Source organism: Arachis hypogaea, chromosome 20 (assembly GCF_003086295.3).
Source record: "Arachis hypogaea cultivar Tifrunner chromosome 20, arahy.Tifrunner.gnm2.J5K5, whole genome shotgun sequence".
In the NCBI taxonomy this organism is placed as follows: domain Eukaryota; kingdom Viridiplantae; phylum Streptophyta; class Magnoliopsida; order Fabales; family Fabaceae; genus Arachis; species Arachis hypogaea.
The window spans coordinates 124,506,265-124,516,448 of record NC_092055.1 but is presented as its reverse complement, the minus strand read 5'-3'; the positions used below and the strand labels follow the sequence as shown (position 1 = coordinate 124,516,448).

The window sequence follows — 10,184 nt, the reverse complement described above, 5'->3', positions numbered from 1 at the left end:
GTTTTCTTACTTATCACGAGATTTGAATCTATGTTTATATTCTTTTTGAGATTAGCCTAACTGATGTAGAACATGGGTTTTAATTTACGCTATTGTTTTTCTCCTAATTTTTTATTTCCTGATAAGCAAAACAAATGCATTTTGTAACAACAAGTTTTAAACAATCTGCATAACACATTTTTGTAGTCTTCATTTAGAATATTGAATAGTATATTTGGTCAAAATTATTATGAAATTCTGATGCTAAGAGTAGTATTCATTCTCTTATTTTGCTGTGAATTTTCCTTCTCTGATAACATGTCTAGTTAATTATGATGAACTTGTCTTTGAGGAGGATTTGTTAAGTCTTCATATTAGTGAACCTGGTTGAGATAATTACTATCTGATCAAAACTTCTTTCTTGATGGTAGACATTGAAACAAGAATTCGAGAAGAGAGGATGATCATGTATATGCAGAAATTATATCATCAATGACAATAATAACTACTTGAGTTTGACTTTGAATAATTTTTTAATTAGACAATAACTTATTGAGCCACTAAATGAAAGACATTTCTTTGTTTATTGGGATTGCATAACTCATTTAGTGCACAAATATAACCATAGTTCAAAGAATGGAATTATTATTTAAGTATTTTTAAGTTTATTTATTTATGTATTCCTTTAATATAAACACCGATTATGGTTTGGCATTTGGACAAAGGTCCAAATTTCATGCTGGATTACCCATTAAATTGAATTTGCATTATTCTTTATATAGCAAAAATGCACATCAAGGATACTTTTATTACCCCTTAAGCTTTGTTGAATATTCAAGTCTTCTACTAAACAGGGTCAAAGAAACACTATTAATGTTCTCTCATTTAACTTAACTTTTGTGGTTGCTGTTTTTCAATTATTTAATTTTAATTTGTGGTTTGAGGTTTCAAATTATGCTGTTTAAATTTTAGTGTTGTTTTAATTTTAATTTGTATTGTTCTAATTTTAGTTTAGTGTTTTCTGTTCTTATCTTATTTTTTTGTGATATTTCTGCAGTTTGATAATAGTAAAGTGACAGCATTGGTGAAACAGAAGGTAAAGTTGACGAAGGTCATGGTGAAAAACTGAAAAATCAAATCAAATAAATCAATTTCATTTCAATTTGGTTCACCTTGAAAAAATCAAACGAAACCAAACCAATTAATTTTTTTACAATAGGATCGAATGTTTTTTTTCCCCTAAAAACCAAACCAAACCGTGCAGCGAACACCCACAGTGTCCATATCTTCTCAACAAAAATGAAGGACACTAACCACGAAAATACGACAACCACAATTAGCATTAACTTGCCCTCGCCTGTTCACCTTCTTGAGCCACCACCATGACCTCACCGATTCTGCCTATATCATTTCTCTGCCCCACCAAAATCCTAACCACCCTGTCTTCTCATCGTATCACTCCTTCAATATCTCACAAAACACAAACCAACAATCTTTCTATTCTTGTCGCTCTAATTCCCCAATTGGGTTTCCATCTAGAGTCCAGAAGCTCATAGCTTCCCAATCGGACCTTCTTCTCGCCAAAAAAAATCTTCGAATGTGCCTCTCACCATCCCAACTTTTGCCATTCTCACTCTACCTACCTCATTCTCATCCTCAAATTAGGCCGCTCAAGGCAATTCTCCCTTGTCGATGAGCTTCTTCGACACCTCAAATCCGAATCCTAGCCAATCACTCCTACCTTGTTCTCCTACTTGATCAGAGTCTATGGCGAAGCTGATTTACCCGATAAGGACATCAAAACCACCTACACTATGCTTCAATACGGTTTCAAACCTTTGCCCAAATACCTCAACCGCATTCTTGAGATTCTTGTATCCCATTGCAACTTTGTTCGACATGCATTCGATCTCTTCAGGGATGCTCATAGGCACGGTGTGTCACCCAATACTCAGTCCCACAATATTCTCATGCCGGCTTTTTATTTGAATGGAGATATTAGCATTGCCTACCACCTATTCCACAAAATGTTTAAGAGAGATATTGTTCCTGATATCAAGTGTTACCAAATTCTGATGCAGGCGATGTGTAGGAAGAGTCAAGTGAATGGAGCTGTGGATTTGTTGGAGGATATGTTGAACAAAGAGTTTGTTTCTGACTCTTTGACTTACACCACTTTGTTGACCAGTTTGGGTAGGAAGAAGAAGCTTAGAGAATCTTACAAGCTTCTATGTAGGATGAAGATCAAAGGGTACAATCCTGACATAGTTCAGTATAATACTATAATATCGGGGTTCTACAGGAAAGGGAGCGCTCATGATGCCCGTAAAGTTATTGCTAATATGCAGAACAATGAGTGCTTGCCTAATGTTGTGTTATATCGAAGTTTGGTTGGTAGGTTATGTAACAAAAGAATACTTGATGAGGCAAATAACTACATGAAGGAGATGCTGTCTATAAGTTTTTCTCTGCATTTTGCTTTTATTCATGGCCTAGTAAAAGATTTCTGCAATGTTGGTAAGATTGAGAAAGCTTGTGGAGTTCTAACCAAATTGCTTGAGCATGGAGAAGCTCCTCATATGGAAAACTAGGGAATTATAATACCTTTAATATGTGAAGTGGATGATGGTGTGAGGAGCAGAGATATTTTGGAGCAAGTTCTCAGGATTGAAATAATATGTCATACTAGAATAGTGGATGCTGACATTGGTTTGGAGAACTACTTAATTAGGAAGATACGAGCCGATCCAAAAGCATTTTAATGCAGGCTTTTATCCCCCATGTTGAATCAGCTTCATTTTTAGTTGAAAATGGGTTTAAACTCTATCTGTAGAGTGCAGACACGTTTATGATTTAATTACAAACATGCATGAACTCATTATAATGCAGAACAAAATGAAGCTATCTTGGTGGCCTTCAGCTCAGCAAAGGCAATTTCAGAATCATGAAAGGGAGACATTTGGACGTCTTAGGACAAGCTGTCCTCAGTAAGGGTGTCTCAACAAGCAACATGAGAAGTGAGCACTTTGGAGAGGCCACAAGGTGCTGTAGAGGACAATGTGGCTCAAGGCAGATGTTCTTGTCTTCTTGACTAGCGTAATTTGATTAATGGGCCTACTTGCATCAGTGAAGGTGTTCCCATAGATACTGGACTACTGGAGAAGCTGTGTAGCATTCTCCTATAAGTATAGAGGTAGTTGGCTAGTGGCTGAAATAGGCAGATTCTGCTCATGTGACACTGGTGTTTGTCGGAGCTAGAACTTGTAATAATGGATGGTTCTAAAAATGCCATAACATGGGAGCTTAATGAAGATTAGCAATTGTTTTTGTTTTGGAAAACAATTTATGGGCTATTTGGAATTTGGATGTCACATCTCACGACAACTTCAATTTCTCAGGAATGGAATAACGGACTAGCATTTGGAATTTCAGGGATTCAGGTTGATCGAATATTGTTTTGTAGTTCAGGAAAGTCGGAAATGATGCATAAGAAAGAGCCAGAGAAGATGGACTAACTATATAAACCTAACTACTTTATAGAGGTTAGTAGTTATTCTTTTTCTTTTCCTCCCTCATTTATCACCAATATTTGTGGAACTAGTGTCAATAATGATAAGATTACAAGAACCATATATATTCATGTGATATACTTACAAGGACAAAGTATTTGATGCATATTCTTATGAGAGTTACATTTGATGGAGCTGCCTTAAATATTTACAGAATTGTCCCAATTTATTTTTTGTATTTATCCATTAGAGACAAAACTTCATATATTCTTTAAACAACCCCGCACATGATTACAAAATTAGCAACACTTGTCCAACCTAAGAATAAAAAGAATAGAGATAATGAAATGAACTACCCTCGAGCCCAACTGAAACGTGCATCTCCTCCTGGCAATGAGAGGATGCTGGCAGATTGAACTTAGTATCAGCAACACTCATCCAAGCTAAGACCAAGAAAAATAGAGACAAAATGAATTAGCATCGAACCCACCCGAAGACGTGCATCTCCCTCGAACTTGGTTGTATCAGCAACACTCCTCCAAGGTAAGAACAAGAAGAATAGAGACAATAAAGTGAACTATCCTTGAGCCTACCCGAAGATGTGCATCTCCCTCTGGCAGTGAGAGCACGTCGGTAGAACGGGATAGTAGTAGTGGTATCACCAACACTCGTCCAAGCTAAGAACAAGAACAGAGACAAAAAACAGAACTACTCTCGAGCCCACCCGAAGACGTGCATCTCCCCCTGGCAGTGAAAGCACGCGGGAGGATCGAAAGTTATAGTAGTAGTAGTAGTATTAGCAAAACTCGTCCAAGCTAAGAACAAGAAGAACAGAGACAATAAAATGAACTACCCTCGAGCCCACCTGAAGACGTGCATTAGTAGTTGTAGTTGTAGTAGTACCTATGTCAATCTCGATCCATGGGTCGATCATAGTCTCCGTTTTAAAGCTATTTTTTCTTTAGTTATTTATAAATTCTAATACTTTAGAATTTTTTCAAATTACTATTATTGTTTTCCTATCTTAATGAATGAAATTAATTGGCTTTTGGAATAATACCTTCAATGTTCTTACTTATCATGAAATTTGAATCTATGTTCATATTCTTCTTGATATTAGCCTAATTGATATAGTATATGGGTTTTAATTTATGCTATTGTTTTTCTTCTGATTTCTCAATTTTGGATAAGCAAAACAGATGCACTTTGTAACAACAAGTTTTAAGCAATCTGCATAACACGTTTTTATAGTCTTCATTTAGAATATTGAATAGTCTATTTAGTCAAAATTATTGTGAAACCCTGTTACTGGAGAGTAGTATTTGTTCTCTTGTTTTGCTGTGAATTTTCCTTCTCTAATAATATGTCTAGTTAATTATGATGAACTTGTCTTTGAGGAGGATTTGTTAAGTCTTCATATTAGTGAACCTGGTTGAGATAATCACTACCTGATCAAAACTTCTTTCTTGATGGTAGGCATTGAAACAAGAATTCAAGAAGAGAGGATGATCGGGTATATACAGAAATCATATCATCAATGGCAACAATAACTACTTGAGTTTGACTTTGAATAATTTTTTAATTAGACCATAACTTATTGAGCCACTGAATAAAAGACATTTCTTTGTTTATTGGAATTGCAGAACTCATTTAGTGCACAAAACCCTGTCTTCGCATCGCATCATCTCCTTCAATTTCTCACAAAACCCAAACCAACAATCTTTCTATTCTTCTCGCTCCAATTCCTCATTGGGTCTCCATCTAGAGTCCAGAAGCTCATAGATTTCCAATCAGACCCTCTTCTCGCAAAAAAAAAATCTTCAAATGTGCCTCTCACCATCCCAATTTTTGCCATTCTTACTCTACCTACCTCATTCTCATCCTCAAATTGGGCCGCTCAAGGTAATTCTCCCTTGTCGATGACCTTGTTTGACACCTCAAATCTGAATCCTACCCAATCACTCCTACCCTGCTCTCCTACTTGATGAGAGTCTATGGCGAAGCTAACTTACCCGACAAGGCCCTAAAAACCATCTACATTATGCTTCAATACAGTTTTAAGCCTTTGCTCAAACACCTCAACCGCATTCTTGAGATTCTTGTATCCCACCGCAACTTTGTTCAACCTGCATTCGATCTCTTCAGGGATGCTCATAGGCACGGTGTCTCACCCAATATTCAATCCTACAATATTCTCAAGCAAGCTTTCTGTACGAATGGAGATATTAGCATTGCCTACCACCTGTTCAACAAAATGTTTAAGAAAGATATTTTTTCTGATATCGAATGTTACCGGATTCTGATGCTGGTGATGTATAGGAAGAGTCAAGTGAATGGAGCTGTAGATTTGTTGGAGGATATGTTGAACAAAAGGTTTGTTCCTGACTCTTTGACTTACACCACTTTGTTGACCAGTTTGGGTAGGAAGAAGAAGCTTAGAGAATCTTACAAGCTTCTTTGTAGGTTGAAGATCAATGAGTGCAATTCTGACATAGTATATTATAATACTGTTATTTTGGGGTTCTACAGGGATGGGTGTGCCCATGATGCCTGTAGAGTTATTACTGATATGCAGAACAATGGGTGCTTGCCTAATGTTGTGTCATATCGAACTTTGGTTGGTGGGTTATGTGACAAAGGAATATTTGATGAGGTAAATAACTACATGAAGGAGTTGTTGTCTAAAGGTTTTTCTCCGAATTTTGCTGTTATTCATGGCCTAGTAAACAGTTTCTGCATTGTTGGTAAGATTGAAGAAGTTTGTGGAGTTCTAACCAAATCGCTTGAGAATGGGGAATCTCTTCATATGAATACCTGAGTGATCATAATACCTTTAATATGTGAAGTGGACGATGGTGTGAGGAGCAGAGATGTTATAGAGCATGTTTTCAAGATTGAAATAACAGGTCATACTAGTATAGTGGATGCTGACATTGGTTTGGAGAACTACTTAATTAGGAAGATACGAGCCAATCCAAAAGCATCTTAATGCAGATTTTTGTCCCCCATGTTGGATAGCTTCACTTTTAGTTGCAAATATGTTTAAAACTCTATCTGTGAAGTGTAGACACGCTTATGATTTATTTGCAAAGATACATGAACACATTATAATGCATAACAAAAAATAGTAAGTTTAGTGGCCTTCAGCTCAGCAAAAGCAATTTCAAAATTATGAGAGGGAGACATTTGGACGTCTTAGGACAGGCTGTCCTCAATAAGAGTCTCCCAACATGCAACATGAGGATTGAGCACTTTAGAAAGGCCACAAGGTACTGTAGAGGACAATGCGGCTCAAGGCAAATGTTCTTGTCTTCTTGACTAGTGTAATTTGATTGATGGGACTACTTGCATCAATGAAGGTGTTCCCGTGGACACTGAACTATTGGTGAAGCCGTGCAGCATTCTCCTATAAATATAGAGGTAGTTAGCTAGTGGCTAAAATAGGCAGATACTGCTCATGTGACATTGGTGTTTGCCGGAGCTAGAACTTATAATAATGGATACTTCTAAAAATGTCTTAACATGGAAGCTTCATGGAAATTGGCAATTATTTTTGTTATGAAAAATAATTTATGGGCTATTTAAAATTTGGATGTCACATCTCACGGCAACGTCAATTCCTTAGGAATGGAAGAACGGACCGTTATTTGGAATACCAGGGATTCAGGTTGATCGAGTACATGTTTTGAAATTCAGGAAAGTCGAAAATGATGCATAAGAAAGAGCCAGAGGAGATGGACCAACTTTATAAACCTAACTACTTTATAGAGGTTAGTAGTTATTCTTTTTCTTTTCCTCCGTCATTTATCACCAATGTTTGTGGAACTAGTGTCAATAATGAAAAGATTACAAGAACCATATATATCCATGTGATATACTTACGAGGACAAAGTATTTGATGCATATTTTTATGAGAGTTACATTTGATGGAGCTGCCTTAAATATTTATAGAATTGTCCTAATTTATTTTTTGTATTTATCCATTAAAGGCAAAACTTCATATATTCTTTAAACAACTCCGCACACGATTAAAAAATCAGCAACACTCGTCCAAGCTAAGAACAAGAAGAACAAAGACAATAAAATGAACTACCTTCGAGTCCACCCGAAGACGTGCATCTCCCTCGAACTTGGTAGTATCAGCAATACTTGTCCAAGTTAAGAACAAGAAGAACAGAGATAATCAAATGAGCTACCCTTGAACCCAGCCGAAGACATGCATCTCCCCCTGGGAGTGAGAGCACGCGGGTGGATCGAACTTAGTATCAGCAATACTTGTCCAAGCTAGGACCAAGAAGAACAGAGATAATAAAATGAACTAGTCTCGAGCTCACCCGAAGACGTGCATCTCCTTCGAACTTGGTAGTATCAACAACACTCCTCCAAGCTAAGAATAAGAAGAACAGAGACACCAAAATAAACTACCCTCGAGCTCCATCCAAAGACGTGCATCTCCCTCTAGCAGTGAGAGCACGCCGACTGAGCTGGGTAGTAGTAGTGGTATTAGCAATACTCATCCAAGCTATGAACAAGAATAAAGACAATAAAATAAACTACCATCGAGCTCACCCGAAGAAGTACATCTCCCCCTGGCAGTGAAAGGACGCGGGTGGATGGAACTTTGTAGCAGTAGCAGTACTCTCGAGCCCACCCAAAGACGAGCATGCGGGCGAATCGAAAGTAGTAGTAGTAGTATCAACAATACTCGTCCAAGCTAATAACAAGGAGAACAAAGACAATAATTATTTTAAATCATAATTATAAAATTGGACCGAAAAATCTCTCATCCAACCATCTTGCATAAAATCGATCAGAACCGGTAAGAACCAATTTGAACCATTTGGGTTTCATGAAAAACTGGTGAGGCCATTTTTAAAACCCAAACCAGATCAAAAAAATTTTTTGGTTTTTTTTTATAAATCCCCCAATGCGACTGCCATTTTAGTATGAATAAATGAAACCTAATTCAATGGCACCCCTAAATCATTTCCAACCTTAAGTCACACTCGGATGCTCAGAGCTTCGACTCACTCACCGCAACTCACAGAGCTTTACTCATACACTCACTCTCACCTCTCTCACTCATAGCACGGTTGCTGCCGATCATCACCCGTCACTCTCTTCGCCGGCTCCTCTGCCTTGTTCAAACGCCGTCAATGTTTGCTCGCCTCTGCTTCCTCCGTGCATGTGCCTCCTCCGACTGTGTCATCCTGGCCGTGACTCGCCTGTCTTTGCCTCAGCCTCAGCCTCGTGCCTCATTTGGCTCTGCTTCTTCCATCGTCATCGTGTTGGCTATTCTGCAGGCTCTGCTCTAGTCCTCTTCGAAGCTCTTTCTCCGTCGAAGCTCCGCTCTTTTTCGCCGGCGGTATGATCTATAATGGTGCAATACGGCAACGACTCCAAGTTGAAAAATCGTCCCTGATTGTTTCTGACTTTTTTCTTCTACTGTAGGTGAGATTTTTTTTAGTTATTCTTAATTAATTTTTTATACTAGAATTTTGCTGTTTTAATGTATTGATGCTAATTGTATTTGTATATAAAATTAATTGGTTTAATTTGTAATAGTTTCAGATGAATTGTATTTGTATTTAAAACTAATTGATTTAATTTGTTGTTCTCTTTATTCTTTTCCTTTCTTGGGACTTGTATATCATTATGCTATTATTTTAGGTTATTATATCGTTGTATCAATTTATTTTTGTGCTTGAGGTTTAATTTTTAAGTGGTTAAATTCTTATCTTTTATTTTGCGATGGACAGATTTGACAAGATCATCAATAAGAAAATTTTTTCTACTGTGGTTTATGAGGATGATAAGGTACTCTCTCAGCCTTTGATCAAATCCTTAATTTTACTATGTTACAGCTTAAGTGTAGTCTAGTAGTGCCGTGAATGAATGCAGATGTAGGTGAAAGCAATGAAATAAAATTTAGTGCTAAATTTATATCTGATAACAAGAAATAATATTAACATTGAAGGCATACCTATATAAAAATAAAGAGTAAAAGAATATAAATCTGATTGAGTAACCTAAAAAAAATAAATGTCATGAGAAGGAGAAAGAAAATGAAGAAAAAATTTAAGTTATAGTACAAAAATGAACCTAAATTATACCATTTTGGATAAAAATATGATGTAAAAAAATAGAAAAATTTAAATATTTGAGAATAAATCTCAAACGATTTTTTAATATATCAAAAGTTTAACTTTTTAAAATAGTTATACTATTAATGTGAATGAATATTCTAGAATTAGAAGTATACATTTAGGTATATAAATATTTATATTGTTTTATGTTATTTATAATCGTTGTAGTCATTTATTATATTATTACATAATAAACAATTATATTAGTTTTAATTGTATTTAAAATTTATATTATTTGTGTTGTGACGGGTTATATTATTTGTTTGTAACCGATTGTAGTCATTCATTACATAATAGATAATTAGGTTATTTTTAATTGTCTTTGGAAACTAATATTATAGTTGATAAATTATGAGAACGATAACGGCTCTTTTATATGGTTTTAAATTGTATTTTTTTTAAAGAATTTAAAAGTAATTTAATATAGAAGCAAAAATATTGAAAAGTAATTTAATTACATAAATAATAAGAAATTCGTGTTAGTTACCGCTCCGCCATACTCAGTTTGCATCCTGATAAGCTATTGAAATCTTCTGATGCATCCGGCAGC

The 10,184-nt window shown here is 36.0% G+C and overlaps 2 pseudogenes; both read left to right on the top strand.

Moving 5' to 3' along the window:
- The first annotated feature begins 1,633 nt into the window (after nucleotides 1–1,633).
- On the top strand, nucleotides 1,634–2,741 carry LOC112786286 (uncharacterized; annotated as a pseudogene).
- Nucleotides 2,742–5,472: 2,731 nt separating this feature from the next.
- LOC112786285 (uncharacterized) lies at nucleotides 5,473–6,477 on the top strand (annotated as a pseudogene).
- Nucleotides 6,478–10,184: the final 3,707 nt, after the last annotated feature.